A 21,451-nucleotide genomic window follows, 5' to 3' on the forward strand; every position below is an offset into this window, starting at 1 on the left:
GGTGTTCTGTTTGATTGTGTTTTCATTTTATTCCACTGCGTATTATGGTCTTCTAGTATTTGTTCATATACAAAGGTTATTCCTCTTTATATCCCCATGATTGATCTCAAAAACTGAGCTTTGATACCAATTGTAAGCATAAAATCTATAATTATGTTATATCTGAAATGCGAAAATAACTTATATGCCAGGATTGAAATCAAGTGTATAGATCTAATTATTACGATGCGTACCTTTTGATGTCATCTCTTCAGAGATCTCGTTTGATCTGCTAAGCACTATCTTTGATCCAAGATTGCTGCAGTCATCGATCCAAGATTGCTGCACGCACCGTCACCGTCTGCAAGGAGTACAAGGAGAAGATCCTTTCTCCTCTTTTCCGAACCCAATTAGTTATTATATTGTATATCTTATTCAATTATAAAAGGACCATAAAATCTAATAGGAAGAAGAAGTAAGTTCAAAGTCATCTGTTTCAATTGATCACAACTTTCTTTAGAGGGATTGGTAGCTATCTTGTCTCTAACAATCATGAGGAAGTGAAGCAACCTACCAACTATCATTAGCAAAGAATAGAACACAAAAAACCAAAGAGGAAGGTTTGGTCGAACGATTGTAATGTTTGGTATTATTTCTATTATTTCAATGGAATTAAAAACCTGTAGCAATGATGTAGCAAAGTTTGGCGGTGGAAGATTTATCAATATCAGAACCTTCTTCCAACCAAGCTCCTTGGTGTTATGTATCAAACCATTTGAAGTGGTAAGAGAGCATAAAATGGAGTAGGTCCCAAAACAATAAAGCATGAAAGATATGATCGAAAGCTTCAGAATCCATATTACAAAGGAAACAATGATCAACTTGTAGTGAAGAATGTTCAAAAGTCATAAAGAGATTGGGAAACGGTGGCAAAGAAACTTTCTTTTACTTTATTAGCCATTTTAAGTTGCTAAATCATCTTGCAGTCTGACTAGTTATTTTTCCTGGGGCTCAGTCCTCTGTTTCAACAAATATTAACACTACTTGCTGAAGTGCTTCAAGAAGGGCTAACGGTCTAGAACCATCTGTCATCATTAGGCACTTAAGATTAGCTGGATAGTATTATTTTTATATACTAGTGAGTCATGGAACCTGGTGAGGAACGTAGATTGTATTTTCACTCTGAGTCGATATTGTACGAATGACACGTATCTATGGAAGGGGTAATTGAAACGTGGATCATCTTATACTGATGATTTATGTAAGGAGGACTTATTAAGTGATATATCTATTATATTATGTCTTTATCTAATTAGGTAATATATATTAGACATAATTAAATTTTGATAACGGTTATTAATCAATAGAAAAGAAGTCTAATTATGATAGGATTCCTTAGGAGATATTTTTGATAGGAAGAACTCTTCTAATTACTTATCTTAGATCCTCTACTCTCGCATATAAATAGACAAGACCTCTTGGAAACTTAACATAATAATAAAACATGCCTAATTGAATATATGGATATACAAATACATAGGTACGAGAATGCGTGGATACATGACATGATTGAGAGATTATATATCTTCTCTTATCTTCCCTAGTCACGTGACATTTAAAGGATTATAGATCTTCTCTAATATTCTTTTTCTTCCTAAATTCATTGATCATATTGGTCCTATGAATGAAAGGAAGAGAGGAGAAAGTGAGTTTAGTTCTTCTTGCAGATCGACATCACATAGATCTCAGATTCAACGATGGTGAGCTTATAGATCCGATAAATAATTTTTTGAACAACATTGAAAGATACACATCGTATATATTGTTATTTGATTTCAGATTTTTGACATTAAAATTCTTTCACTTAATAATAGCATATTATGTTTTTATGCTTACAATTGGTATCAAAGTTATGGTTTTAAAATTAGATACTTTTGATCTATTTGTTAACATCTTTCACTTGCAAAACAGTGTTAGATGTTTTTATTTATGATGCATAAAGGATTCGTTAGTATTGTCGATATGTTTTTCTATTCAATTTATCTTATCACCTGCTTGCAGATGATGTAAGGTTTCTTATGTTTGATTGATGGATCACTATCGATAGTTTGTTATTGGTGATAGTGTCATTGAGGGTGGTCGCCACTTGAGAGGGTCATGATCGTTGTAGTGCCCGATCGCCACTTGGGTGAGGCACTACAGCCACTACGTAATGCGTCGTTGTTGCAATGTAAATCGCAAGAATCATCGTCTGCACGTGACATGACTGTCACCCACAACCACTATGCAAGGTGTCGTAGCTGCCAGTCACAACCATTGCGCGTGGTGCAATCGCCACCTATTTGATATTGGCTTCTAGCAGCGATGCTATCACAGCTACTACAATCAGTAGCAGCAATGCTGTTGCAATCGTTGTACACATTGACACTGCACAATCACTACATCATTGAGGGTACAAATGTCCTTTCATAACCTGGGATATTAGGCTTATGAAATATGAATTACAATAAAAGTCTTATCATTTATATGATATTTTAAATTTGGTTATGTAGCCACCAAAGTGATTTGGACCAATAACCTATAAAATTATATTAAAGAATTAGTCGTAAATAATATTAAAAAATAATATTCAAAATATCATACATGATTAGGAGATTTAGATAATCCCAAAGGAGAATCTATTTTGAATAATTATGTGATAGGGTAGGATAATACTGTTTTTGATATCCTTACAGTTTAGGGTTGTATTCCCAAAGGTAACAATATTATTTCATGACGATGTTATAAGTCATTCATAAATAATTTTATATGAACACTAACTATGCCAATATTTTACCCAAGATGAAATAGAGATGATATCAATAGTTCAACATTTATTGAATAACTTAAAGCATTAATATTATATTATCATAGTGATACTCCCTTTATTGTATTCTTATAAATATCCCTATATTTTTTGAATTAAATGACTTGAGCATATGCAATTTGTATTTAGTGTATTAGACCTTGATTAGATCAGTGAAGATAACTACTGGAAGTATACTTGAGGATAGGCTTAATTACTGAAAGTTCTGTGAAACAAACAATTGAGATAACTAATCAAAAAAAGTCTAAAAGACTCATAGAAAGTGATATCCCATGTCTCATCGGTATGAGACCTCTCTTGGAATTTTTTATGCCAAACCTTTTGACAATGGTTTCTATGTACCTGGACTAGGACAAGCCAAGCATCCTCTTGGATTTATCTCTATAGATTCTAATCCCTAAGATATAGGATGCTTCCCCTAAGTCCTTCATGGAGAAGTGTCTAGATAACCAAGCCTTTACTGTGGATAACATTCCTACGTCATTCCCAATGATCAGGATGTCATCCACATATAACACCAAAAGGTTGATAGCGCTCCCACTTACCTTCCTGTACACACAAGGCTCATCTTCATTCTTAACGAAGTCATAAGATCTAATTGCCTCATCAAATCTTATGTTCAAACTTCGGGAAGCTTGCTTTAGTCCATAAATGGATCTAAGTAACCTACACACCTTATCTGGGCAGTTCTTGGACACGAATCCCTCAGGTTGCATCATATACACCTCCTCCTCGAGGTTCCCATTGAGGAATGCGGGTTTCACATCCATCTGCTAATAGTGTGCTGCAATAGCCAATAGAATTCTGATGGATTTTAGCATTACTACGGGTGAGAAGGTTTCGTCGTAGTCAACACCTTGCCTTTGATGATACCCCTTAGCCACTAGCCTTGCTTTATAGGTCTCTGTCTTTCCATCTACTCCGATCTTTTTCTTAAAGATTCACTTACAACCGATAGGTACAATACCTTCGGGCGTATCAACTAGGTTCCAAACCTTGTTGGAGTACATAGAATCCATCTCAGAATTCATGGCTTCTTGCCATTTCCCGGAGTCTATACTCATAATAGACTCCTCGTAGGTCTAAGGATCAATATCCTCAACATCCTCTCCTTTAATATGTCCCACATATCTCTCAGGAGGATAAGATACTCTATCAGACCTACGTAAAGTTGAAACTCATCATGGACCGTATCATATCTAACAGCGTACGATTCCTCCTTCCAAAGACACCATTGAGCTGCGGTGTATAAAGAGGTGTCCATTGGGATAATATTTGATTCATAGTTATCTATATAGTTATCATGATCTAGTAGTTATAGGGTGGTTTCAATAACTACCTCAATCATGATCTAGTAGTTATAGGTGGTTTCAATAACTACCTCAATCATGATCTAGCAATTATATGATAGTTTCAATAACTACCTCAATCATGGGTGACATAAGGAGTGAGGTAGTGGTCACCCATGATTGAGGTAGTTACCACTATGTCCTATAAATAGGACCATAATTCATGAAGCAAGGGATATAGGGAGTGTGTACACTTGGGAATATCTTGTAAGTGTTCGTATCAATCCTCTTGTTTTAAATACTACATCGCTTTTCCTAAATCGAATGGATTCTTTTACTTGCATCATAGTATTCTGTTTTTTTCTTGCTCCTCTATCCCCAACATTTGTGGTATCAAAGCCTAGTTTCAATCTAAACAAGGCATTATTGCTTTCAATGGCAATTCCATGTCTCAACCCTTTATTCCCATCTTCTCGGGCAAATGCTATGAATTTTGAAGTATCAAGATGAAGACTTTATTCAAGTCTCAAAATCTTTGGGACTTAATAGAAAGTGGATATGCAGATCCAGATAACGAAATCAGGCTAAGGGAGAATAGAAAGAAGGACTCAAAGGCATTGTTCTTCATTCAACAAGCTATACATGAGACAATATTTTCGAGAATTGTAGCAGCGATAACCTCAAAGCAAGCTTGGTTGATACTTCAAAATGAATTTTAAGGCTCATCAAGGGTGATTACGATAAAACTTTAAACCCTTCGTTGTGAGTTTGAAATTTTATTCATGAAAGACAATGAATCGGTACAAGATTTTCTTTCTCGAGTGACTGAAATTGTAAGTCAAATGAAATCTTATGGTGAACATCTTCCTAATCATATAATTGTTGTAAAAGTTTTGAGAAGTTTAACTCCGAAATTTGATCATGTTGTTGCCACAATTGAGGAGTCAAAAGATTTATCTACATATTCATTTGATGAACTAATGTGTTCCTTACAAGCACATGAAGCAAGGTTGAACAGGTCACTTGAAAAAAGTGAAGAAAAAACATTTCAAGTTAAGGAGGAGTCTTGTACTTCAAAAGAAGATAAAATCAACAAGAAGAGGACGTGGTAGAGGAGGATTTCATGGTAGAAGAAATGAAAGAGGAAGAGGAAGATAGACACTTTGATGGGCATGATGAACTAAGGTAATCAAATTATGATAAAAAAAATTACAATAGTGAAATTCAATGTCACTATTATGAAAAGTTTGGTCACATAAAGACAGATTACTGGAAAAGAGAAAAGTAAGCAAGCTATATGGAGGAAAATGAAACAAATAGTAAATTATTTATGACTCATTCATAAGTTCATGATATCTCAAATAATATTTGGTTTCTGGATAGTGGATTATCTAATCATATGTCAGGCATAAAATCAAAATTTAGAGATATTGATGAAACTCACAAATTGAAAGTTAGGCTTGGAGATAACAAGTATATCCAAGTTGAAGAAAAAGGAACAATTGAGGTGAAGACATCAAGAGAAGGTAAAATACCTTGATAATGTTTTCTTTGTTCCTACTTTATTACATAACTTGTTGAGTATTTGACAATTGATAGATGATGGATATTCAGTTATATTTGATAATAGTTCATGCACTATTAAAGATAAAAAATCTGATTTGATTATAGTAAATGTCTGCATGACACAAAACAAGATGTTTCCACTTGATGTGTCAAATATTGAAAAGCATGCGCTTGTTGCAACTCAAAAGAATGAGTCTAATTTATGACATTTAAGATATGGACACCTTAACATTAAGGGTTTAAGGTTGTTAAGTAAACAAGGAATGATTTTCGGATTGCCCAAGATTAATACACTTGATGTATGTGAAGGATGAATTTATGGTAAACAAAGTAAAAAACCATTTCCTATTGGAAAAGCATGGAGAGCATCTAATTGTTTTGAATTAATTTATACTGACTTATGTGGACCTTTGAAACCATTTCCATATTTTTTATTGTTTACTGATGATTATAGCTGCATGAGTTACATATATTTTCTGAAATTGAAATATGAAACATTTGATAATTTTTTAAAATTCAAGGTACTTGTTGAAAGACAAAGTGGTAGACACATAAAGACACTTCGGACAGATAGAGGTGGTGAATTTTTATCTAATGTGTTTAATTTTTTTTATGAAGAAAATGATATTCACAGATAATTGACAACACCATATACACTAGAGCAAAATGTTGTAGCTGAGCGTAAAAATCAGATTATCATTGAAATGACAAGAAGTTTGCTTAAAGGAAAACAAATTCCAAATCAATTTTGGGCCGAAGCAATTGTAATAGCAGTTTATTTATTGAATATTTCACCAACAAAGCTGTTATGAATCAAACTCTTTTTGAGACTTGGTATGGTATAAAACCAAGTGTTAGACATCTAAAATTTTTTTGTTATATTGCTTATGCTTTGGTGAATTCACAAAATCATCATAAGCCTGATGAAATATCTAAAAAATATATCTTAATTGGTTATTCCTTACAATCGAAAGCATATTGATTATATAACCCTGTTAGTGGCAAAGTTATTTTTTGAATAGATCCATTGCATGCTTTCTTTGTGAAATAAAAATTCCATCTGATCCTTACTTCATTTGCAATGGATCATCAAATATAACATTTCTATTAATAATAACTTTGCCATTAATAGGGTTATACAATCCGAAAAATTTCTTCATATCATAAAAATCGATCTCGAAAGATTGCTTGAAAAGTAAAAAACCAAGGAGGAAGTGAAGCAATTGCAAAGTAAAAGACAATAATAGAAATGCAAATCAAAATTTCTAATGATTCAATCGTTGTGACCTACATCCACTTTTAATTCCTCCTCCGTCGAGGTCACCGGTGTCCACTAATGGTCTTCTTTCAATAGACAAAGACCAACCATCTCTTTACAACGTTTTCTCCTTTTCACGGGTTTAGGAGGTAACCCTTACAAGCCTCACACCTCTCTTGAATGATCACAATACTAGAAAGGGGTGACTCTTTGTACTTTTACAATACTTTTAACACCCCAAGAATTCAAGATATTGTTCATACTTTCATGTCCTTTCATTCAAAAAAGGATCGGATATTTATAGACCCCAATGACTTTAGAATTAGAACAAAAAAATGTCACATCCTCGGATTTCAGGATACTAACAGTACCATCACCATTATTGGGCAATACCACCACTTGCAAACTAACACTAGGCAATACCACCGTTCAGTCTAGGCAGTACCATCGCTTGACAGAGCTTTGGCGATACCACCGCTTAATAACATTAACTATCGATAGTACCACCATACAGTTTAGGCGGTACCACCGCCTAGAGCACCTAGGAGGCCGAGTCATAAGCAGTGCCACCGCTGGCCCTAGGTGTGCCACCGCCGATCGTGACTTCAGGTGTTAAATAAGCTATTTCAACCGGCCCAATTCAGCCATATTAAGGGCCCAATTGACACCTAACTGAGTTAGTGAGATTACCTCTCAATCCTAACTCAACTTAAGGTCTAATTACGATATTTAAGACATTTAAACAAGCAAACTCTATCTGGTGTGTCGATTGTTCTTCTAGCGAGCTTCTGACAAACTTTCGACGATCTTTCGACAATGATCCAACGGATTCCCAACAAGCTCTTGGACTTTACGATGATCTTCTTAGCGAGTTACGGCAAGCTTCTTTGACAAGCTATTAAACATCTCGGTCAATTCCGTTAGAACTTCCAACGAATGTCTGAACTTCCGACGAACTCTCAAACTTTCAACAAAATCTCGATCTTAACTCCGGCTCAACATTTATCTCATGTCTATCACTATCGTAGTTAATCCTGCACACTTATCTCAACATATATATTAGATCAAACAATTTACCAATTGATTTCATCATCAAAATTTAAAATTCAATAATTAGAAATTATGAGCTTATTCATGAATAATCATTCAAAACAATTCAAGATAGATTCATAAATGATCTACATTCATAAATTTAAAATATAAACATTATTTAATATATTTAATAGATTTATCCCCTTTATACTTGGCCTTGTACTATATAAACAAAGCTGACTCCCTTTGTGAGGAGGCAATTAAAAAGTATAATCATCTTTCAACACTGGTGAGTATTTTATTTTTAAGTTCTTGTAAGAAACTTTAAAACTTATCAAGTTTTTCTGCTTGTGACATTTTAAGAAAATCAAATTACTATTCCAATTATTTCATCAATTTTTTATTGATAAAATGATTAGAATAGTTTTTCTTACTTCAATCTTAAACGATCCGTCTTGTTACAATTCGCTAGATGATGTTAATTTGTATTTTCATCATTTGATATCAAAGCGCGACACATAAGTTTGAGTATCCATTTATTTGTTATCTTTTAACTTTTCCTTTTCTTTTTTTTTTCTTCTTTCAACACCATATCTATAATCGATATTCTTCCTTTATCTTTGCTTCGTGTCTTATTACTATTTTTCGTTTATTTTTTTCACACTTCATAATATAAAAAAAATAAAAAAAATCAAAAAGTAAAAATATGGTAAAAAATATCAAAGAGAGAGAGAGAGAGAGCGAGAGAGCGAGAGAGAGAGAGAGATCAATGGTAAAAAAAAAGAAGAGAAAGAGATCAAAATTAAAAAAAAATCAAGGAATTCTTATCAATTACGAAATTCTATCTTCGTTCGAATTCTTGATTCGATATGAAAATCTTCCTTTATTCCAAAAATTCTTCTTTCATATTTGAATTCTAATCTTTGCTTATGAATGAAGTATATTTCACGTATCTTTAAATTAGCCTATCTTTTAATTTCTTTTATATCTGTCTAATTTTACTATCCTCAAATTATCATAATTTAAATTATTTATTTATGTATATTAGTTAATCTAAGAATAGAACAAAACAAAAAAGGTACAAAACAAGAGTGGTGAGATCAATATTGAGATCGACCAAAAATTGTGTGAAACACAAGTGGAATAAATCAAATCTTAAGTGAACCACGTGAGGAAGTATCGGTGAGGTTATTCTAACTTTGTTTTTCTAAACATGTCTAAAGATAAAAAAATGAATTCTTCATCAAATAATTCTTGCATCAACAATTTTAACATATGTTCAAAGTGATGGGAGATGTAAACGATCATCTAAAAAGACATGATGTTACAATTAATAGATTATAATGTGAATCATAACATGAGAGAATCAACCTTTGTTGATAATGAAGATGATGGTGGAGATGACATTACAATAATTGATCAAGATGTTAATCCTACGAGACAAACTAAGAGAGGACATTTTGATGGTGTGGATAAAATCATAAGCGGCAACAAAATGAAAATTTCATCTTTTCAAGAGAAAAATAATCTAGATGCATATTTAAAGTGGGAACAAAAAAGTGAAGTTAATCTTTGAATATCACAACTACTCCGAAGAGAAAGATAAAATTAATCGTTGTTGAATTTTTTAATTATGTTACTATTTGATGGGATTAATTATGTAAAGACAAACATAGAAATGATAAAAAGCCCATGGAGATTTGGTTGGAGATAAAACAAATCATGAGGAGATGTCTCTAGCTATTACTATAGGGATTGGCAACAATATGTAGAGATTAAGGACATGGTGAATGTACCCATAAAGATTGAGAGACAACTCAAAATAAAAGGCACAAGGTATGATTCAAAACCTTATTCGGATTCTTCTTGAAAATCACATTAAAGTAAAAATGATGATAAACCCATTAATTATTAAACTTAAAATTAATAAAACTAAAAACAAAAATAAATCAAACAACAAAGACAAAAATGAATCAATTAGGTAAGAATCAACATAATCAAACTAGAGGCATTAAATGTTTCAAGTGCCTTTGGTATGAACATTTGACACGTTAATATCCTAATAAAAGAGTTATAATTATGAATGATAAAATTATGAAATCTGAAAGTGAGAGAAGATGATGATGACATTCTATGTATAGTATACTAAAGGTGAAAATCTAATTGTTCAATGCATACTTAGTAATTAAAATGATGAAAATCTTTTTCATACTTATTATTTGATTACTAACAAATTATGCAATGTGAATGTTGATAATGGAAGTTGAATAAATGTGACAAGCACCTTGCTCGTGGAGAAGCTGAAATTACCTATTATCGAACATCTAAAACCTTACAAAATACAATGATTGATTGATAATGTACTACAAATAAATCAAATGTTAATTTATTTTTCAATTCGTAAATATAAGGATGAAGTTTGATGTAATGTAGTACATATGTATGTTGGTTATATGTTAGGAAAACCTTGGCAATATGATCAAAGGATAATATATGATCGGTTCAAGAACCATTATTCTTTGATCATAGATAGGCAAAAATATCAGCTTCGACCATTGCCTCCAAAGATAATTTTTTAATATCAAATATATAAAAAACAACAATACGAGGAGTTTGAGTCTTCATTAACCAAAACTTTAGGGATAAAGTAAGAAAGAAAAAAAAAATTAGTGATAAAAATAAGAATATTAGGAAACAGAAGAAGAGAGAACAAAAAGAGCTTATTAAAAAATAAATAAATATTTACACCAAAATGAGTGATGTAAATAAAATCTTAAACATGAAACAACCCTTATTTGTACTTATGTACAAAGATATTTTAATTATTACTAATAAAATTGATACAAGTTTGGTGTTATTATTGATCTTTTGAAAAAACAATAAATATCTCTTACCCCAGGAAGTTTTTAAGGATTAAACACTAATTTAAGAAATTGAGGATCAAATTGATTTTGTAAGCATACCAAATAACCCAACATATAAATACAACCCCGAAGAGACCAAGGATATCCAAAAATAAGTGTAAGAAAGTATGAATCCATGTATAGTTCTTGTTTTGTTGGGAACCAAAAAGATGAATCTTAAAAAAATACATTGATTGCAGACCATCAACAAAAACACGATATAGACATCCTACTCATACGCAAGATAACATATTGGATTAATTACACGATTCCTATATATTTTCAAAAAATAATTTAAAATCTAGATAACATCTACTAAGAATGCGTGAGCGAGACAAATGAAAAACTAAACATGATGAACCATATTTTTCAAAATTATATTAGAAAATTTATATTGATTTATTTTGATGATATACTTATGTATAGCAAAAGTTTAAATGAACATGTAATATATTTAAAAAAAATTATATACTTAGAAAAAAAATATATGCAAATCTTAAAAATTATACTTTTTGCACTAATAAATTTACTTTTCTTGGATATGTTATTAACAATAAAAAATACATGTTAATCAAGAAAACATGAGAGTCATACAAGTTGCTCCTATGGGCAGGTTGAGCAATGCACTCATGTAGTGATACTCGCAGATCATTTGGATTGTTTACAACAGAGAGGTACCGATCAGCTATTGCCCCCTCCACGTTTTCTCATCCAGGCTTGAAACATGCAATGGAAGTGTCAAGCAATAAACCTAAAAATTATGTCAAAACAAACACAAATGCAACCAACGATAATCTCAAATTATAACACAACAGAAACCCACAACCAAGCATCCACGTTCACAAGCAGCACATTACGATCGTCCACTCGCATGCATTATCTACAACAATGCCCACCCCCTCTTATCCATTTAGACAATCAATGTGAAGACAAAAAAGTTTCCAAATTATTACACAACTAGACAAAAGTATCCACTCCAAATTGAAGTATTTGTAACGGTGCTAAATTGTTAGGACTCTAGCGATGAGAGTCCTAATTGAGAGGGACATTCATGTAAAACCTACCTAAGCCGACCCCTATTAAAGATGTGAAAAGGCCGGCTAGGGTTAGGAGGTTATTTCTTAGAGAAGAATAAGGAGTTGTAAAGGAATATGAGTTTTATTAGGAGTTAGTTAGAAGTAGGAGTCTTGAGTAAGAGTTCTATTAGGAGTTGGTTAGAAGTAGGAGTCTTAAGTAAGAGTCCTATTATGAGTTAGGGTTTATAAGCCCTATAAATAGTCATGTATTCCACCTCTTTTCATAAGCAATAGATGAATCTTTTCTGCAGCCTTTGAGCAGCAACTTGAAGGGAGGAACCCCTATAGAGTTCCAAGGAGGCCGATCCCCTAAAGAGATCAACCCCAAGTTTAGAATCTACAAGGGTTCTAACACCTGGTATCAGAGCAACGTTCTTGGCGTCTCGCTGCCCTTCCATAGCCATCCATCAACCCTCCACAACCGCCCAAAGCAATTCCCATAATTGCATAAGAGATCGTTGTCAAATTCCACCGTCATCTCCACCACCACGGATCATCCTTTGATCTCCCCGTGAATTGCAACAGGTTCTGGTTTTCTACCTTACTACTGCTGCAATTTAGTTATCCTTATTTGAAAAGCCCAAAAAAATTATTCCTATATTGCTGCATAAACTTTTCGTCATAAAATTTTCATCTCTACGACGAAAGATACATTGCAGAATTCCAACCGTATATCACAGTCTGTTTGATCTTGATACTATGTTGTTTCTATCCAAATCTCTACGAAATTTTTATGATAGCTTTGACACTTACTAACAGTGGATTTCCCTTTGGTTTCATCAAAATATTTTCAATATAAACCACTGATCTTTTACGTCTAATCTGCTATACTTAAAAATCTATGCTGTAAAATATTTCAGGCGCATATTGTTGCCTTAGCCTATCTATTTGCAATCTTTTTTGAATGAAATTTCTTATACACTTCATAGATCATCTTGGCTTCCATCTAAGATTGATCTATTAAGAAATTCATCTCTAAAAACGATTTTGTGTTGCTGCAAATTTTCGTTGTAACCCGCTGAAAATTTTCGACGAGAATTCTACAATCGCAACTTGCACCAATTTCCTTGCTGTTATACTGCCGAAATTTTCTTGATTAAATTAAATATCCTTGCTATCATATAAACTGTGATTTTGCTATCAATTCCCTCATCAATTCTCTCAAGTCTTTGGTGGAAATTACGTCGAGAAACCGTTGTTTCTTCGACGACAATTCTACTCTTACAAGACAGCACATATTTGCTGCAACTTCCACCGATTTCTATCAAACCTTTGCTACCATCTACCATAGATCCAAAACTTTCACCTACAACCCTAAAACTCCACCAAACCACACCCTCAAACTGCACCCAAAATAGCCAAAAACAAACCTAAACCGTAGCCTACATCCACCAATCCACCAACTCTTTTGACCATCACCTCTCTCAACCAATACATATCTTTAACCCGACAACAAAAGAGAGATCTTAACATCACAGATTTGGCGACATATACTATGACATCTAAAGAGGTAATCAATGCTAAATTCGAAGCCTTCGAGGCACGAATGAAGGATAAGATTCGGACGCTCTTTACCGAACTCAGATTGGGCCGACCACTAAGCCCAAAGAAATCATCAAGGATAGAGCTTTGCCCAATCACACCAAGCCCGAAGATATAACTTTCAAGAGAGGGGAAGCTCTATGACCGACCCCAACTATCCATGCATGAGAGTGAACTTCCCTAGATGGAAAGAAGGAGACCCGATTAGTTAGATCTCGCGCGCGGAGTGATATTTTCGGTATCACAAAACCGCGGATGCATCTATGGTGAAAATTACAGCTATACATCTTGAAGGGGATGCTATACAATGGTTTGACTGTTTTGAACATACTTATGGAGTCCTTTCAAGGCAACAATTCAAAGAATGACTGTTGATCCGCTTCAGACCAATCGATTACGAGAATATTGACGGACAACTAGCAAAGATCCGACAAACCTCCACCATTCAGGAGTACCAAACCAAGTTTGAAAGGTTATCTAATCGAACTCGTGATTGGTCTCAAAAACAACTATTGAGGACCTTCATTGAGAGCTTAGCCGGAGATCCAAGGAGAAGTTAAAGCGCGACAACCATATACGCTTATGACAGCCATCTCTTTCGCACGATATCAAGAGGAGCAATTGAACCATGAAGCTCGAAAGACTAGGGTTGCTCCTCAACCAGTAATATTGAAGCCCTCAGCCCCCCTACTGTCGACCAAGTCCCCACACCAAAGAGGTTAACAAGAGAAGAGCTTCGGGAGCAATATGCGAAGGGGTTATGTTGGCATTGTGACGAGCCGTGAGCATCGATATAGTAAAGGGAGACTTCTTATAATTGAACCAATAGAAGAAGAGGTCATTGAACATCTAGAAGAGAGCCTTGAACATGAAGATGCAGAAGAAGAGCCACAACCGACCGAAGTTACGGTACATACACTAGCCGACTACTCAAACCCGCAAACGATGAAAGTTGGAAGCCTTCTCAAACAACAACCGATCACTGTTCTCATCGACACAGGCAGTACTAATAACTTTCTAAACAGTAAGGTTACTATCCAAATGGCCTTACCTATCGAGAATTACAACAGGTTTGACGTTAAGGTCGCCGATGGATGGATTTTGAAGTATGATCGTAGGCGCCCGCAAGTGAAACTATTGCTGATCATGAGGCCTTACCAAAAGATAATTACATATTTCTTCCTTCTCCCTCTTGATGATCATGAAGTCATGCTCAAAATTAAATGATTGACGACATTAGATGATATTTCTTGGAATTTTATACAACTAATTATGAAATTTTACAGTAAGGAGAAACAGGTGATATTGAATAGGAAACATGGGGGCGACGTAACGACGATTTGCACACAACAAATGAAGAAGGTTTTGCATAAAACATGCAGCGGCTTTTTGGTACACTTGAGCAGCAAACTAACGGAGAGCCAATAGAATTTGAAGATCCAAACCTACTTCCTTTGCTTGTTGAATTTTCAGATATATTTGACGAACCGCACAACCTATCTCTTACCCGTCGGTATGATCATTATATAACGATTCTTTCAAACAAACCTTCTCCATAAGGATAAAATAGAAAAGTTTGTAAAAGAGATACTCGAAACAGGGGTTATTCGACCAGTTGCAACCTCTACTCTTTACCGGTGCTACATGTACGCAAGAAGGACAGAACATGACGAATATACATTGATTACCGAGCTCTCAATGACATAACCATCAAGGACAAATACCTTATTCCAATAGTAGATGAATTGCTAGATGAAAGGGAGCACAAATATTCACAAAGCTGGACCTTTGATCCGGGTATCATCAAATACGAGTATGCGAAGAAGACATACCGAAAATCACCTTTTGTACACACAACAACCACTATGAATTTTTGCTTTCTTCAAAAGAAGGTGGAATATCTTGGACATATCATATCATAGGAAGGTGTGGCAGTAGACTCCTTTTCAAAATTGGAGCAATGCAAAACTGGCTGACCCCGAGGAATGCAAAACTGGCAGTAGATCTACTACTTCAAGTTCGTGAAAAACTATCAGTGCATCACTTACTTCCTTACTGAAAAAAAATGTCTTCCAATGGTCGGACAAAGCCTCGGCTGCCTTCGACAAACTTAAGGCAATCATGACGATGACGCCGATGCTAACACTACCAGATTTCAACCGACCCTTCATTATTGAGACCGACGCATCTGGAGTCGGAAATGGAGTCATTCTCATGCAAGATGATCGACCACTCACATACACTAGCAAGGCATTATCTCCCTCCCATCAAAATAAGTCAACATATGATAAGGAGAGATGCTCGCCATTACGTGCACAGCAACAAGGTGGAGACCCAACTTGATTGACCGATGATTTCAAATTAAAACCGACCATTAAAGCCTCAAGTACTTTTTGGAGCGAAAGATATCATCCCCTGAGCAGCAAAAATAGGTAACAAAACTTCTTGGATTTGATTATGAAATAACTTACAAAAAAGGGAAAGAGAATGTTCTTGCAGATGCGCTTTCGTAGCTACCCGAGCAAGTTGAAATTTCGATTGTTTCACTTCCGACCAGCGACTTTCTTAAGGATATTAAGATGTAATGACAGGAAGATTCAGAAATTAGTAAGATTCTAAAAAATTTGAAGGAAGCACCAAGCCAATCCTACTAATTGCATGTTATTATAGGAAAGCCTATTCGACCAATTACAACAAATTATATTCTGCAATTGCAAATGTCCATATTCTAACTGAGTATGGTTCCTTCCAGAAGAGTATCAGAACATTAAAACCATTTTTGACCAATCACAACAATTACATTCTTCAATTGCAAAAGCTCATATTCTAGCTAAGAGTATGGTTCCCTTGGAGAAGAGTATCAGCAAATTAAAAACCTAATCAATTAGAATAACCAGAGCTTGCTCATGACACTGACAAAATGCGGATCCAAAATCCAGAACCATTTCATGTATGAAATTAATGAACCAACCAGCTGAACTCATTGAAATTGACTATCAATGTCAGGACTCCCAATAATCTGACATACTATACATCATATACTACTCTTGTGCAGAATAAGATGACATACTATACATCATATACTACTCTTGTGCAGAATAAGAACCGATAAAAGAAACACTATAACTCATCCTGAGCAGACTAAGAATCAACTGAAGAAACTACAACTCATCATGAGCAGACCAAGAATCAACTAAAGAAACTAAGAAACCCAAATTCCGCTTTCCTTCTATAATTAATGTTTCAAACACAATGATAACCAACAGCCCAGATCTAAATATTAGCTATCATTATTGGCATAGTTCTCTGCCCGACCTTCTAGGTTCATAAAAAAATAGAATTTTATAACAATAATAAAACTACCAAAGAATGCTTAAGTTCATGACAGATCACATCTCAATTGATGATACTAGAGAACCCTAACAACATGAAAGAAGAAAAATCAACTGAGTAGTTTAGTAAGAGCTCGTAAACATATTGTTGATGCCCTTTTTTTTCTAAAAGATACCCCTTATTTTCATTTTACCCAAATAGTACCCCTAATTGTTGTAATTCTACCCTTAGCCCGTCCGTCGCCCTCGCCCTATGCTCCCACTGCAAGGCCTCGTGGCTCTATGTGTGATGCCTCGCCCACACCCTTCCCCGCCAATATGGTTTAGACCTATACCAATGTGGGACTAAACAGATATAGGTCTAATACTCAATATTATTCTTAGACCTAAACTAGTGTATGTCTAATAGTTTAGGTACAATTCTTTGGTTCGAATGGACGGCAAGGCAATTCAAAATTATACTATCGAAGGAGAATAAAATGACATCACTATACAACATTGTGACAATTTCCGTCAGTTAAGCGTGGAATGGATAACAAGTCAGAAAGAAAGGATGAAAACGGATCAAAAGTTGCATAAATATAACATATAGAGTACATGACAAATATTCAGAAAACAGAACAATCACAATTTCTAAGCAATATCAAATTTCCATGATGAATTCACTAGACATGAACAGGGACATAAATATAACATATAAAGTTATTACTAATCTATGTAGTCGAAAATAAATCTAGCATAAATACACATTACCAAATGCAACAACCAAGACATTCTCATGTCTTTGAATTATAGACATTGCAAGACAGAACACACATCAGTTGCGCAAGACATGCAAAAAATTCATATATAATTACAAAACAACTAAATATCTAAAGTCTGATGCAAATAAAAGGAAAGGGAAGACTTGTAATGTGAAACGCCTGTTGTTTTGATACACACAACAAGTACACATTACATATACACAGTATAGGGCATACACACAATACACGACATAAAAAGGTAGTTACCCAAACAAGGCTACATAGTGCTTAAAATAACATCTAAATACTTGAATGATCACTAAAACAGTGTTCTAACACCACAACTGTGCTACCTTTAAATCACTTAAGAGCACTCTTTTGACATCACAATCAAAAAACATCCTAGTAAAAAATTACAACTAACAACGGATAAAAAATAAAAATTTCTTAGATCTCTAATATAAAAGGAATATACATGTCAGAGTTCTAAGAAGACAAAAAACAGATGCCAACATATTGATGCATCACAAAAAAACTTTCAACTACAAAAAAATTGTTAATGCCTTCCACATCCTTGAATAAATCAATGTAGACAACCGATGAGGTTCTTCACCACTGAAGTTTTTACAAGAATTTTGTATATGGAGTTTGTATAACATTGATGCCACTGAAACATTTAATTTTGTGGGGACTCCTGAAACTTCTTTTCAACATTACCAAAAAAATAACACTTACGGCTGATTAGCTCAAGCTATAAGATAGACAATAATATGAAATTATGAATACCCCATTCTGCATCCATGTACCATGTAGGTTCACCAGTATCCAATTTAGAAATTCTGATGTATTTGCTCATATTAATGTGTGGCTTACATAACCAGAACAGCCCCTAGAGTAAGTTAATGGGCTTATTTAAGTCTCGAACTCAAAACACCAGTATCATTCATAAGCCCTGCCAGTAAAGAACAAAATCCAAGTTTTTCCTACAACTGCTCTCAGAGAAGCTTATAATTATCATGATGATGTTCCTTAACATGCATTAGAATGCTGCCAACAAAATGTTCACCAATGGGCATGGTTTCTTTTTTCTTGAAGATACTCAAGAGGAAGCAACTTTTGTGACAATACAAATGCCAAACAGAAAACATTAAACAAACAAATTATTAATTTACCGAACATACAAAAAACACAAAACAAAAAACAAGGCAACTATAACTATGTGGATGTCAGTAGGAGATATTGAACTCATTTATAACTCTTACACTCAAGGTTCGTTGTACCAGAGCGTACCGGTATGAGCGGTACATACCAATCCAACAAGGAACCGGTATGGGTAGTATATCAATATGCCCCAATGTACCATGTTTCGATACATTCGATACAGCTCGATACGTACAATACCAACAACTAGTCAGCTCGATACGGACCGGTAAGATCTCTTTAACCATATTGAAATAATTTATAACATAATCAAGATCAAGGTATGCAATTTTGAATAATACTGTTCGGTACGGGTAGTACATACCGGTCCGTCAGCTGAGTGATACACAAACTGCCCGTTACATAACGAAACGATTATATATATATATATATATATATATATATATATATATATATATATATATATATAAATACGACGTCGCATCACCTTTTTCTACGACATCGCCTTTTTCGACGAATATTTATATATAAATATATATAAATTATATATATATATATATAATATATATATATACATATATATAAACGAGACGACGTTGCTTCGATCACATCACCGAATTATATATATATATAAATATAAATATATATACCGAACGGTATACTGAACGATATATCGCTCGTTATACAGTATCATACCGTACCGAGCGAACGTCGAAACTCTGGTGTGGTACGAAATCACGAACCTTGATCAAGATACAAAACCAAAATAAGTAACATGAGATAGATGCATATAGGAATAAAAAAAAAATTCAGAAATAATGCAAAAGAAAAAACTTCATATATAGAGTACGTCTGAACATCCCTAGACTCGAACATGACTAGCAGAATGCTGCCACTTCAAAATATTACAGAAATCAAAAACTTGTTTGCCAAATGACCCAATTAATGAATATTTAACAGACCATCCAAACAAGTGAAAATTACATACCATTATTAGTCAAGATCACCAACCAAAGGTTTACCACATTCACTGTTAGCCTTATCCTAACTTCTGAACAATAAGCATAGAAGAGAATCAAGCACATGTTTAGAAAAAGAGACGAGCAAAAGCTAAATAAGTGGAAAGAGAGCAACAGAGAGATTTAGTACCAATGGTTCACAATGATGAAGTGCAACATAATTTGTACCACCCAATACAATGTCCAAAAAGTAACAACAAAAATTGTGATATAGAATTGAAGACAATGTATAACTAAAATCTATTTCAAAGAAAAAAAAAAGGATATTGTGAAAATTAATCTATAGGTTCTTTGACACTTTTATGATCTATTCGTACAATCAGACATTTTGATGACCTAGTTTGTATATAAAAATGCCCATGCTCATCATGATGGATGGCATTAAACCCCATAATCAAGATTCAGAAACTAAGACATCCCAAAATTTCAGAAACCAAAATATAATGACTTACAGATTGCTGCAACTACAAAATATAATAGAATTGAAAACCCAGTTCGCTGAGTGACCCTATTGGTGAATATTTAACAGACTGTCAAAATTACATACCATTATTGCTCGAGATCACCAACCAAAGGTTCACTGCATTCACTGTTAGCCCCATCCTAGCTTCTTGAACAATAAATGAAGCATAGAATAAGAGAAACAGGCATGTGTCTCAAAGAAAAGAAAAGCAAAAGCTGAATAAAGGGAAAGAGACCACAGAAATTCTGATACCAATGGTTCACAAAGATGAAGCACAAAATAATTTGTACCACCCAATGCAATGTCAAGAGGAAAAAAAAAGGAAATTCTGAAAAATTAACCAAAACTAAAACACCAAAACCAGGACATAAAAACTATAGGCTCTTCAATAGCCAAGTGAAAAATAACAATGGATGTAATGAACTCATTAGAACAGAGAATGTACCAATTTCATTATCAGTATATCACAGAAAGTTACAACAAAAACAGACATTTTGATGACCCCATGATCATGAAAGATCACATTAAAAACCCAAAATTAAGGTTCAGAAGCTAAGACACCCCAAAATTTCAGAAACAAAAAAGCTATTGGATGACACACAACAAAAAATCAAGGAGGAGATCAATGTTCAGAAGATCTGAAAGACAACAAATGAATACATAAAGAGACCAGGTGTATATGTAGAAAATAAGCAGATGTATCAGTCACCAGGCTTTATAATCTATCTGGAGAGAGTCAAGATAGATGTCATCATATCTCTTATATATGCAAAACCAGACTGCACCAGGTGATGGAACAATGCTTCTGGAATGTCACAACAGAACAGCAAAACAAGAAGCAGACTTCTCACAAAATGAACCAATAGATAACTACAAAGCCAACAGCTATCACATGGAAAAAGATAATGCCCATAATTCTCAAGCCAACAGCTATCATATGCCCAACATATTTGCCAATTGAATACCATTATAGAATTTATGATTAACAATAGAAAATTTACCAACCACCAGAAAAAATACAGACAATTAGGGAAAAAAGAGAAGAAGAAAAATGTGAATACATAAATAGAATTAGATAAAACAATCAAGCTGTAAAGTAGAAGTCCAATGCAATCACCAAATGTTGACAAAAGGAGAAGTTGATCAACCTCCCTGGAGAATACCTATCCAACAATGAACTTCTGAACATAAAAAACATCCAATGCAACTACAAATCACATAA

Source organism: Musa acuminata, chromosome BXJ1-2 (genome assembly GCF_036884655.1).
Source record: "Musa acuminata AAA Group cultivar baxijiao chromosome BXJ1-2, Cavendish_Baxijiao_AAA, whole genome shotgun sequence".
NCBI classification, from domain to species: domain Eukaryota; kingdom Viridiplantae; phylum Streptophyta; class Magnoliopsida; order Zingiberales; family Musaceae; genus Musa; species Musa acuminata.